Source organism: Sorex fumeus, unplaced genomic scaffold (genome assembly GCF_029834395.1).
Source record: "Sorex fumeus unplaced genomic scaffold, SorFum_2.1 ptg000024l, whole genome shotgun sequence".
In the NCBI taxonomy this organism is placed as follows: domain Eukaryota; kingdom Metazoa; phylum Chordata; class Mammalia; order Eulipotyphla; family Soricidae; genus Sorex; species Sorex fumeus.
Window position 1 is genome coordinate 12,449,349 of NW_026606081.1, and position 13,836 is coordinate 12,463,184.

A 13,836-nucleotide genomic window follows, 5' to 3' on the forward strand; every position below is an offset into this window, starting at 1 on the left:
GATTTGGCATATTGAATAGACCACGGATAGCTTCCCAGGCTCCGCCATGTGGATGGGATATTTTAGGTACTCTGAAAAATTAAATGAATGTAAATAAAACAGCCGGGAGCTTGGTGTGATAATCTCTGGATCCTGGTCGTTGTTGGGGTTACACGGCAGTTGGTGGGTGTAACTGTCTAGCTACTGGCAGGTCCAGTCCCAAACTGTGCAGTCTTGGAGATCTCAGCCCCAGGTCCCACACACCTGGGTTCCTCTGCCAGTTCTTTTATGCGTGAGGCTCATCCAAGTTTGTGGAGAGTGGTCCCAGCATGACCTTGGCTGGGGCCCAGAGGTCTTCAGCTGTCGGACCCTGGTGAAGACAGTCAGGCACAGGGTAGTACATTACTATACTGAAAATAAAACAATCTAGGGATTAGCATTCATGCCTTGATTGAGACTGACTGCAATTCCCAAACATCCGAGGAACAGCATAGGAGACCCCTTCCCAAAGTCTCACCAGTGTGATCCAGTAATCCTCCGTGCCAGAATCCCCAATATCTAGGGCTCCAGAAACACTCCATCCTCACTCTGAGATTGAATTAATAGCCAGTTTACCAGGAGTCCTTAGGGGAGGGCTCATGGGTCTTTTAAGCACTAATTGGGAGTCCAACTTCAGAGATAAATGAAGTCAAACAAAACATATGGAAAGAACAATTGGTTATCTGTTTATAAATTTTTAAAGATCCAGAAATGCTAAGAAACTTGTCAAACTTGAACTTTGTTAACCAAACTTGAACTTTGTTACCATAGATGGTCGGCCAAGATCATCCATGGTAACTCACAATTCCAGAAGGCACAATCTAAACTTTGGAAATGGGAGTCACATGGTGGATGCTTCCGCAACGAAATTGACTACATCATATTCAATTAATGGTTTTTCCTGACCCATGTCGCTGTTGTCCTAAAATTCCAAGTGGGATCAGACCACCTTCTCCTTCATGCAAAATTCTACTTCATGGAGTGGGGAGAAAGGGCTGCAAAGTTTAAGAAGAGAACTCCCAGAACGACCACCAACTGAGAATTCTTTGGAACTATTGCGGCAACATGGGAAGATGTTGTTGACAACATTGGCGAAGAAAATGAACAACTGGTTCAGCACCTCCATGATTGTGCGAGGAATACCAAGAAAGAGAGAACCACACAAACACATCTGTATTCAAAACCTCTCGAGCTCATTCGCCAACATGGTGTGGAGCAAGCCTCAAGCAACTACAAGTGAACATCTGATATCACAAAGTAATGCAGAGAAGCGATAAAAGATGACCTCAAAGAGAGAAGAGCAGCAGTGCTGGCAGATGCAGCAGAAGCCAGGAAGAGCATTTGCAATGCTCGCCTGTCCTTCGCCAACTACGAGAACAAGATGACTGCCCTCTGACATCTGATGGATCTATCACATCTTACCTAAGGGCAATGGAGAAGATTATCTATGATGTCTACTTGGATCTCTTTGATAGCCATGTCCACCTGCCCACATACCAAATTCTGCAGGACGGATATGTCATTCCCAATGTTCTCCCATCTGAAATCCAACATGCCATTTCATTGGTAAAGAAGTATATAGCACCCGACCAAGACAAGGTCAGACACGAACACATGAAGAACCTACCATCAGTACTCATCAATACACTGACTCGTCTTTTCACACACTACCTGTCTGAATGCAAGATTCCATTCCAGTGAAAACCCAGCAGGACTGTTCTACTGTATAAGAAGGAGACCTCCACGACATTAACAACTATCACCCATTCTGCCTGTTGTCTGTCATCTGCAAGTTGTTCACTCTAGTCATCCTGAATAAGATTGGCTAAACACTAGATGAAGGACAACCATGAGAGCAAGCCGGGTTCCGTAAAGGATTCAGCATGATTGACTATATCCACACGATAACCAAGCTCATTAAGTTTTCTCAGGAGTTCAGGATGCCATTCTGTCTAATGTTCATTGATTTAAAGAAGGCCTTTGATTCTGTTGAGACTGAAGTGGTGTTAGAAGCCCTAGCCATATAGGTTGTTCAAACTCAATACATCAAGATCCTCCATGAGCTGTATAACAGATACACTACCAGGATCTCACAATTCTACATGGAATTGATCATCTATGTCATGAGAGGGGTTCAGCAATGTGTCACCATTTCACTAAAACTCTTCAGTGCCACCCTTGAGAACGTCATGCGATGACTGGAATGGGAAGGAATGGGAGTGAAGATAGAAGGTTGGCAACTACACCACCTCCCCTTTGCTGATGACATCATTCTAATAACACCAAACATTAGCCAAGCAGCACAAATGCTGGCCAACTTCAACTGTGAGTTTGGAAAGGTCAGACTACAGCTGAATCTCACGAAGACAATGTTTATGAGAAACGGACTCATTCCTGATGGTTCCATTACTCTCAATGGAACGAACATCTCTGAATGCAACAGTTATGTTTACCTAGGTCGAGAAGTCAACATGAAGAATGACCTGCCATCTGAGTTGAGCAGGAGGAAGAGAGTGGCTTGGAACACCTTCAAGTGCATCAAAGAAATAGCTAAGAGAACAAAGTGTCTCCACCTCTGGCTCCAGGCACATCTCTTCTATTCCACTGTTCTTCCTGCATTAACATATGCCTCAGACACCTGAGACATATGTTAATGAGGGAAATGCCCCATGAAAACAGGATGAGAATGCTATTCAGGTCTCCCAAAGAGGATTCCAAAGAGCTATGTTTGTAGTATCATGCTTCACTAAAGTGAGAGAAATAATCTGGAGTTCTGACCTCCATCGACAATCAAGAATCAAGGACGCTGTCTCGTGTGCCAAGGCATCGAAAATTAGAGGGGCTGCCACATAATGTGATTTGGAGACAACCACTGGACTAGAGCCATTACTGACTGGATTCCACCGGACATCAAAAAATCGCGTGTTCACCCATCAATGATATGGTCAGACTTCTTTTTCAAGACTCTGAAGGATTGGTTTGAGGCTCTTCATGTTCCTGGAGTGAGCAGATGTCACTGGGCTACACTAGCATGTGACAGAGACAAATGGAGACGTTACCGGCACCTGCTCAAGCAGATGGATGAGTAACGGGATGTCAAGTGATCAAGTGATTACTTGTTGCTTACTGTTGGAACCCAATCAAATATGGTGTGGTAAGTTATGGAAAATTGGTAGAGAGTGTCTTATTATATGTCCCATAATAAGTACAGAGCTCAATTTATCAGTTGTGATTTCAAACATGCATAAAATAGAATAAGAAAGAGTTGAAGTTTGAAAAGTGTAATAGGATTGTAATAGAAAAGTAAGGGAGATTATGGTTTCTGCTTTACATTGACAGAATTATAGTTATATCTGAATCTGGGAGAGTCCAAAGTTCTTAACAGATAAAATAAAAACTGGAGAATCCAAAACTTAGTCATGGCTGTGGGTGAAAAAAAAAATCAGTATCTAGAAAGAGTCAAAGAAAAGATGGTAAGAATATATAGCATTGCTTCTACCCTCTCTGAAAATAAGATCAATGCAAAGAACACCTATGAGATTTAAAATTTTTAAGTATTATTGTTATTACCTCACTATTATTAAAAGCTTAATGCTCAGACATAATGAGAGTTTGAGCTTTTTAAAATTATTAGTTATGTCACTCAACAGTTACCATACATAAAGGTGCTATCATTAGCAATTTGCATGCTATGTCCTTAAACATAATACTCATAGTCAAAATTTTATATAGATAATACATTAGAAAAAGGAACTTAAATTCATTAACTGATGCTTAAAGCCCACTCTGACAGTTTTACTGAAGGAATTGGCAGCTTGTAGATAATTGTAGTTTAACTGGCCTATAAGTATCAGAAATGTGTCTGCCATGTAGTCATTTTGATGATTTCTTAATATGGATTCTCAGTTTAGCCAGTAGCAATGGCCATATACAAGATGTACTTGGCAACAGTGCACTACAGATGGTAGATCCTTTATCTGCCTTTTTAGTAGCAGGAGCATCTGGAGTTCTATGATTTCTTTATTTGCATCTGTGTACCATCTACATTCCATCTCTTATATTTTGTTTTAACTGTTGAGAGTTGCAGTGATTCTCAAATTCATTTGGAATGCATAGTATTTTTACTTCTAGGCATCCTATTTCCAACAAATCTAACAAAAGAAAGTAAAGATTACTTAATATGAACATGAATATATTTTGGAACTTAAGTTGATGCACAAGGTACAAATGCATTTTCTGTGTGTGTTATTTAAAGAGATTTGACTTTTCCAGTATGATTTTATTTGATGGATATTGTCTCTTACAATTCTTAAAACTATGAATATCTATAACTAAGAAGAGCAAATACTACAAAATATTTTATCATATGTTCTTCCAAACTAAGATAAAAGCTATGACAAAGCCAAATGTAATTTATAATTCCTCCAGCTACTTTTTGTTGCTGCTGCAGTATTAAGAATAGTCCTTCCTTAATTAATCCCTCTGGTTGTTCTAATTCTTCTTTCACTGTGGGTTATGTAAGTGAATCAATGATTCTATATGTTCATAATGTTCATAATATAGGAAATCAAAAATGCATTCCAAATGTTGTAATGCTGATTGCTACTACATTTCATGTCTAGAGAAACCAACACATGTCATTATTAGTAAATTAATTTTCTCTTTAATATGTATCCTTTTGTTTAACTAAATTATATCAGAAATTCCACTAAATATTTGTAAACATTTATAAGTTATAATCATTTGTAAATTTTATCATCGAGGTAACGAATTAAATGACTCAATATTTCTATTTTTCTTCCCTTAAATTCAAACAAGAGGTTCATTAAGCATTATAGAATAACCAATAATCTTAGTATTAGTTGACTAGTATTAGTTGACAGCTTAGTATTAGTTGACAGCTTCCTCAAATGTTAGGGATTGAACTCAAATAATGCCTTTAATTATATAACAGTTAGTTTTCACTTTATGAGCCTAAGTGATGATAGCTTTGGTCTAGTGTGATAGTTTAGTATACTACTATCCTAAAGAGATTTTTTTTTTCATTTGGGGTCACACCCAGTGGTGCTTAGGAGTTGCTCCTGGCTTTGCACTAAGGAATTACTCCTGGTGGTGCTCGGGAAACCATATGAGATGCTGGGAATTGAACCCCAGTTCGCTGCATGCAAGGCAAATGCCCTACCCACAGTACTATCACTCCACCCTGCAAAAGAGATTTTAATGCTAATAACATATTTCTTGGAAACTGTGAAATATTTCTTCGAAAATCAACGAAATGAATTATGTGTTTTTCCTATTTTTAATTCTATCACTTTAAAAGACCTAAAGCTTGTGCATGAAAATTGTTTAATCTTTTAGATATAACTGCTTTGAAACTAATATTAAACCCACAATTCACTTGTGAAAATAAATACAAAGATTGATTTGTTCTAATCTTCTTGTTATATTTTTAAATATTGTTTTCTTTATACTTTGTGGAAAATAATAGCAAAATGCTCCATATTTGTATTGATTTTCACAATAAATGTATCTGAACCCTTAAATTATCCCAGCGTAGGCTGACTTAAATGCTGTTTGAGTCAGCACAATACAAACTGGAAAGAAAAACACATGCTTTCATTTGCCTTACAAAATTATAAGCAATATAAATTCTCTATACAGTAAAATATTATTTAAATACTTATAAATTAGTAACAGGTTATTATGTGGGTGGAGAAAAAATAAAGCATTTTATAGCCAGGGAAATGAATTTCTTTATGACTTATTGTTAAAGGAAAGCATACTTTATGAATATTCTATCAGTTTACAACTTCTAATAATTTACAATACTTAGAGAATTTATAAAAGAATGTATATCAGAACTGCACTGCTCTGGACATTTGTTAAAATCATTTTAAGACCTTTTCTTTGGAACAAGCTACTCCTAACACCTAAGAATAGTAGATACACAGGACAAGTAGTTTGCTCTATAGCTGGAAGCCTGCCCCATGAGCAAAGGGGAGAAGGCAGCTGGAATAGAGAAGGGATCACTAAGAAAATGATGGCCGGAAGAATCGGTCTGGATGGGAGATGTGTGCAGAAAGTAGATAACGGATCAAACATGATAACCTCTCAGTGTCTGTATTGCAAACCATAATGCCCAAAAGTAGAGAGAGATTATGGGGAATCATGTCTGCCATGGAGGCAGGCAGAGGATGGGAAACGGAGGTTATACCGGGGATATTGGTGTTGGGGAATATGCACTGGTGAAGGGATGGTTGTTTGACCATTGTGTGATTGTAACCCAAACATGAAAGCTTGTACCTATCTCATGGTGATTCAATAAAATTAAAAAAAAAAAGTTACTCCTAAGCTATTCCTCGGGCCTGTGATCAGCAAGCCGCTAGTCAACAAACCAGGTCAGAGGCTCACTACTGTGACTTGGAGATGTGATGGTGCTCAGGTCCCATGTGCCGGTGACCACCCCACCAGGTCTTATCTGGTGCTGATCAGGGACTCTATTATCAAGTCCAGCAATCCTCGGGGGATCCCAGGACTGTGCTGTGGATTTAACTTGATTCCTTGTACATTCAAGCACAGCCCAATAATTATTTTATATTATCTATAAATTAGTGTTATCATTGTCAGATTAAATGAAAGGCAACATATTTCTCAAATTTTGAACAGACTTTAACTTAAAAATTTGTAAGTTAATTTATTGTTTAACTAGCCAGTAGGATATCTAAAAATGGAGAAAATGAATTATTTGTCAAATGCAGCAGATTATTTTTTTCACCCTGTAAAAATATGAACATGGCTGAAATAATCCAATACAAACATTTTGATATTGATTGAAATATAGTACTTATACATATTGGGAGGTTTGGGCCACACCAGGACTATTTTTAACTTTGTTACCTAAGAGTGATTTTTGGCAGGGCTTGAAAATCATACGCAGTGCTGAGGATATAACCAAGATAGGCACATGCAAGGCAAATGACTCACCCACTGCACTAGCTCTCCAGAACTATTACTTTTATTTTTAAAATTACATCATCATTATTTATTTGTACCGCATATGGTTCACTGAGCTCCAGCAGGATTAACTCCTAAGCGAAGAGGCAAAAGTAAATCCTGAGTATTCCCAGGTTGGCCCAAAAGCCAAAACAATAAAAAAGTTTGTGTGTTTCTGGACTTTCCAAACTTATTCCAATACAAAACAATGTAATTTGTATTAGGTTATTATGTTCCTATTAGATCTGTGGAGAAAGAGAGTGTGAGCGAAAGATGAGTAAACATATTTTATTGCTGCTGATTGCATATATACCTGTACTGGGAAATAAAATTGGGTCAGGGAAACAGCTCAGAGCATTAGGGGTACGCTTAGCATGTATGAGGCTCTGCATCTAGTCCCTATTAATGCATGGCATCCCGAACACTGGAGGTTTGACCCTGGTGGCCCCCCCAACATGCCTGACCACACTCATTGAAGTGTCCAGTCAGTGCTTCCAGCCCAAGTATTGCCATGAGTAGTCCTGGGCCACCATAATCACTACTTGGAGCCCCCATTACACTCCAAAGGAATTAACAGCAATCTTATCATAATGATGCTTCTAAATTACTAATGTTTTAAAATATTTTCTTTTAAAGTTAAATAATAGGGGGAGATCATGCTGGAGACATTGAAACCCTATTAATCCTCAATCCTTTAATCCTCAGTGTCACCAAGTGGCTCATTAAGACACAAGGCAGGGTTAAGCTGTGACATATATAGACCTTCGTAAAGAAAGCTTTCTTGAAAATTCCTCTGTCTTAATTAAATCTTGTCTGAAAGTTATAAAAATATTTTATAATACTTTGTTTTATTATTTTAAATACTTTCACTGAAGCACCATGATTTGCGAAGTTATTCATAGTTGAGATTCAGGCATACTATATTGCAGCACCAATCCCACTGTAGCCCTATAGCACTGTCCTCCTGTTCATCAATTTACTCGAGCAGCCACCAGTAACGTCTCCATTCTGAGACTTGTTGTTACTGTTTTTGGCATATTGAATACGTCATGGTAGCTTGTCAGGCTTTGCCTTGCAGGCAGGATACTCTCAATAGCTTGCTGGGCTCCTGAGAGGGATGGAGGAATCGAACCCAGATTGGCTGCATGCAAGGCAAATGCCCTACCTGCTGTGCTATAACCTACCCAGCTATCCAGTTCTCAACGATCCCACTACAGTATTGAATTCCTTCCACCAATGTTCCCGGTTTCCTCACATATCCCCCACCCCTGCAGCCTGCTCTCTGACAGGCACCTAAGTTCCACTGTTGAACTCTGGGTCTCTTGATTTCTGTGCTATTGACTGTGGTTTGGATATTTGGCTCTACACTTCCATAACACCGTCTTTGTAAGTGACTCCATTCAGTTGACCCCTGTTGCTTCTCATCTGTGTCTTCTTCCCCTCCTCTCTAGTATTTCTCTCTTTATCCTCCCTATAATGTGGGTCCAACACTAACCTCAACACCTGCCCCTCTTTAAACATTGTATTTCCTCATCCAATTATTCTAAATACCACACATAAGTGATACCATCCTGTGTTTATCCTTTTTTCTGACTGAATTCGTTTACAATAATGTCTTCCAGTTCCATGCATGTTGCCATGAATTGCATAATTTCACCATTCCTTCCACTGTTGGCCGTCCATTAGTCTTGCTAAGAGAAATATCTGTTCATTCCCTCTCCCCATTTTTTGATGGGATTTTAGGTTTCTTTGTTGCTGTTCTTAATGTTTGTGAAAAATGCCTAGATATCAACCCTTTATCTGATGTGTTGAGTACAAATATATTCTCCCATTCAACTGTTTAGTTTTAGCCCTTTTTTCTAAGAAATGATATGCTGAGTTTTGTGATGAATTTATATTGTGTTAAGTTATAAGTACAGTTAGGTGATTTTCTAGTAATTTAGTGTTATGATTCTGGTTTAGGTTACCGTATAATTATTTAATTAAAATTAAGTAAAATATCTTGAAATATCTGATGGGGTAGCGGCTTATGTTTTTCACAATTTTATTAAAGTATAATTGACAAATACATCAGGATAAATAAAAAGTATTTAATGTGATGATTCAGTATAATTATAACTTGAAAATAAAAACCACAATATATTAAGTTAGGTAGCAAATCCAAATGTCACTTAATTATCTAGTATATGTGAGTGTATGTGTGTATGTTTGGATTTGATATTCAAGTATGAAATGCTCTGACATTTTAGGTACAAAATACATTATTTAACTGTAGACATCATGCTGAACATTAAACCTTGATTATTTCAGTTTTAGATACCACATGTAAGAAAAATTATAGGATTTATTTTCTCAGACTTATTATTCATAACATAATGGATCTAAGCAGATTTTTCCATATTGTAAATGTGGCAAATTTAAATTTCTGATTATCATATATAAATTTATGTATGTGATTCATATATGTGATCCGTATATGTTAGTGTTTATATTGGTTTTATATATCACATTTTCAAGTAATAATTATAAATATAATTATAATGTTATAATCTAACCCAGGCCAGCCGTGTGTAAGGCAAATGCTGTACCCGCTGTGCTATTGCTCTGAGAGGTATACCTATATGGTGTTTGCCTTGTACGCGGCTGATATGGCTGACCAGGGTTCAATTCCTCCGCCTCTCTCGGAGAGACTGGCTAGCTACTGAGAGTATTTTGCCCGCATGGCAAAGCATGGCAAGCTATATATATACATATATATGTATATATATCACTGTACATATGTATATATAGCTCTCTCTCTCTATATATATATATATTTCTCCCTCTGATTTGTTGCCTAAATTTAGCATATGATAAATGTTAGAGTCACTCAAAAAAGAACTTGACAAAATTTTCTAGTATTTTTGACCGATAATTTTAAGTTAGCACAGCCAGGAGGACGTTTGCCTTGCATGCGGACGACATGGCTGACCCGAGTTCGATTCCTCCATCCCCCTCGGAGAGCCTGGCAAGCTACCGAGAGTATCTTGCCTGCACAGCAAAGCCTGGCAAGCTTCCCGTGTTGTATTCAATATGCCAAATACAGTAACAAGTGTCACAATGGAGACATTACTGGGCCCGCTCGAGCAAATCGATGAACAATGGGAGGACAGTGCTACAGTGCTAATTTTAAGTTAATGAAAAAAGAATGGAAATAATGGCATTTAATAATAATTTAGAATACATTTTCTTATTTGCTTTAGTGCCCTTTTATTCCAAAGACCACTAGGGCTATACACATACCTTTTTAAATAATGTTTGTGACCCCTAAAAGATACATTATGTGTAAACAGAATATGATCAGCTATAGAACTCTTTATTAAATATAAAAAAAATACCAACTGAAAACAATCTAAAACAAACAAAATTGGAGAATTTGGCCTCAGAAGTGAGTTTGGAGAATTAATGGACAAAAGGGGGACTCTACGACTTTGGCAAAAGTAAAGGGTAATCTGGTGATGCTGTGGTTTTGGAATGATGTATGCATCAAGACATCATTAACATCATTGTAAGTCACAGTAGCTAAATAAAGATTAAAAATAAAAAGAAAATAAATCATCCTTTTTTAAAAAAATAGAGAAAAGCACTTTCCTCACTGACAGTATGCTGAGGTTCTATGACCATTACCCCATATGGTGTTCCCTGAAGCTTCACCAGGAGTAATGCCTGAATACAGAGCAAGGATTAAGTCTGCAAGCAATTTGTAGAGACCTAGCCGGACCCTCTCACAAAGAAAGGATTAAATTCTATTCACTGAGAAAAGAATGCTCTGTAACTTTGAAGGAACATAGTTTGTTCAAACAAGCGTCTGTGAGCCTAATTGTACTAATTGATATGACAATCAAGTGCTTGCTGTGGCTACTTTGCTAAGTAGGACTTGGCCTCTCTGTTAAACACAGATTTCTGATGTTTGAACTTCAAATCAATCATTTATTTTGGCATCTGTCATACAGGTCTGGAGCGATAGCACAGCGGGTAGGGCATTTGCCTTGTGCGCAGCCAGCCCGACGGAGCCGTGTTGGATTACTCCACCCCTCTTGGAGAGCCCCGCAAGCTGCCAAGAGTATCTCGCTGGTATGGCAATGAGTATCTCGCCCATACGGCAAAGCCTAGCAAGCTACCCGTGATGAATTCAATATGCCAAACACAGTAGCAACAAGTCTCAAAAAAAATAAAATGGAGATGTCACTGGGCCGGCTCGAGCAAATCAATGAACAATGAGAGGACAGTGACAGTCACAGTGTCATATAACTGTTAAAGGAAAACTCAATGAAATAAAAATTTAAAGTGTTTAAGGAAAACTGTTAATTCTGAAGAAAAGTGAATACAGAATGCAAAACTGAAATGAGTGGATCAATATTTAAGAAAAACTGAATAAAGTAATCAATATGCTATGCTGAAATAATGAGACTTGTTACAAATGAATACTTTGTTGTAAATATCAATAGGATACTTGTGATTAGCAATGATTTGGTAACTGTGAGCTAATCTTTTTGTGATAAAGTATGGTGCATGTTACTGTGAAGAACTTTTTTCTTTAGCATGCGTTCAACAATCTTCAAAAATGTCCTAAAAAGAAACAAGACAGAATATGTGGGGATGGGGCTTAAGCAATAATACAGCAGGTAAGGTGTTTTCTTTGCACACATATGACACTAATTCAATTCCCTGCAGTGTCACATTTGGTCCCCAGACACATCAAGTAGTAATTCCTGAGTGTAGAGCCAGGAGTAACCACTGAGAGTGTCCAGGTGTGGTCAAAAGGAAAAAAAAAATCCTTAGAGTAAGAATTTTAGATAAAGGATAAAGTTAAAGTTATTACAACTACAAAACCATAAGATATTTCGCAGATTGGATTATAATATAAAATGTAAATGTGCTGAACTCAGTAAGCTTAACATGTGATACTGGGAGAATTATTAACAGTACATAAAATAAATTTCTAAAAAATCAAATTCAGAAATCAGTTCTATGAATGTGAAAAAGAAAATAAACCATTATTCAGGTTTGTCATTATATCAAGGTTGAAAAAGATACATACCATTGCTATAGAAACAAATACAAATCCATTTCAGAATCACATTTGGATTTTGAATGCAGGAATTTTTGAATGCAGAAATTAGTATTTCAAATTCAAATAGATTTATAATAATTCACACTAATTAAACCTACATTAAAAGTTTAACAGAAATAAGCATTGAGCTTTTCTTTTAAGAAACAAGTTTCTTAAAAGAGGTTTGTTGTAAATATGAGTAAATTAGATGTAGGTGACTGGAATTTTGTTTTTGTCAAGCACACTGGATGCAATATAGCAAAATAGTTATATATATATATGGAAAGAGAGTCAGAAAATTTTGTAATTCCTCACATGTAGCTTTATATATAATTTATAGCTTTATATATGTATATATTTAATTTATATAATTCTAATTTATATAATTCTTAGGAAAACAGGGAAACAGTTCATAAATTTTTACATTGGGGACACATCCATTGCTGCTTAGGGATTATCCTTGCCTCTGTGCTCAGGAATAACTCCTGGGGGTGCTGGTCAAATCTTGGCTGTCTGCATGCAAGGCAAGCAACCTACCTACTGTACTATCTCTTCAGCCCCAATAATTCAGAATTTCATGATTTTATGATTGGGGATGATAAAGGAGATAAAATGGGTTGGACAGATAATAAAAATACAATGATACTAAAAACCAAATAAAAAATAAAAAGTGACAAAAATCAATAGATAATGTATATATACCTTACATATGTATGTATATATTTATAGCTATTAGTGACAATTTACAAAATTTCCTGAATTTTATTTAACAAAGTGCACGGAATTAAGTGAGTCATATCACTTACAATATCTAATTTTTAGGTTATTTTTCTTAAGTCCTCACATAGTTTCTTTAATTTTAATTTATGTGTTTTGAAGCATCCTATTTATTTATTTATTTATTTTTGTTTCTGAACTTCTCAGACTTAAAGATTGACCTCAAAGATATCAGTAGATAATATAGCACATGTGATAGATCCATCAGGATATCAGAGGGCAGTCATTTTGGTCTTGTAGTTGGCGAAGGACTGGCGGGTATTGCAAATGCTATTCCCTGCTGCAACCACATCTGCCAACACTGCTGCTCTTCTCTCTTTGAGGTCTTCCTTGATCACTTCTCTGCACTGCTTTGTGAGCTTGGACATTTGCTTGGAGGCTTGTGCCATGCCACTATGGCGAATAAGCTCAAGTTTTCGAAGACAGGTATTTTTTGTGGCTATCTCTCTCTTGGCGTTTCTCGCACAATCATGGAGGTGCTGAACCAGTCGATCATATTCCTCGTGAATGTTGTCAACGACAGCATCTTCCCAATAGTGCCAAAGAGCTCCCAGTTGGTGGTTGTTCTGGGAGTTCTCTTCTGAAACTTTGCAGCCCTTTCTTTCCGCTCTGTGAAGTGGAATTTTGCAGGAAGGAGATGGTGGTTTGATCCTGTTTAGAATTTGGGGACAATAGTGACATCAGTCAGGCAAAACTGTCGATTTAATATGATGTGGTCAATTTTGTTGTGGAACTGTCCACTGGGAGACTCCCATGTCCAACGGTTAGTTTCGGCCTTCTGGATCTCTGAGTTACCATGTATGGTCTTGGTTAACATGATGAACTCTGACAGTCTCTTACCCTGTTCCTTCCATTCAAGGCCACGTGTCCTGATGTGGAGTTCTTTGGCTGATCTTCTCGGTCCAATCTTGGCAATAAAATCACCGATAATGATCTTGTAGAATGTGTGGTCTTCT

General features: G+C 37.3%; 1 protein-coding gene across 1 annotated transcript in view; it reads left to right on the forward strand.

Moving 5' to 3' along the window:
- The window catches only part of SGCZ (sarcoglycan zeta), a 1,114,038-nt gene that overhangs the window by 775,715 nt on the left and 324,487 nt on the right, over positions 1-13,836 (forward strand). The window lies entirely within an intron of this gene.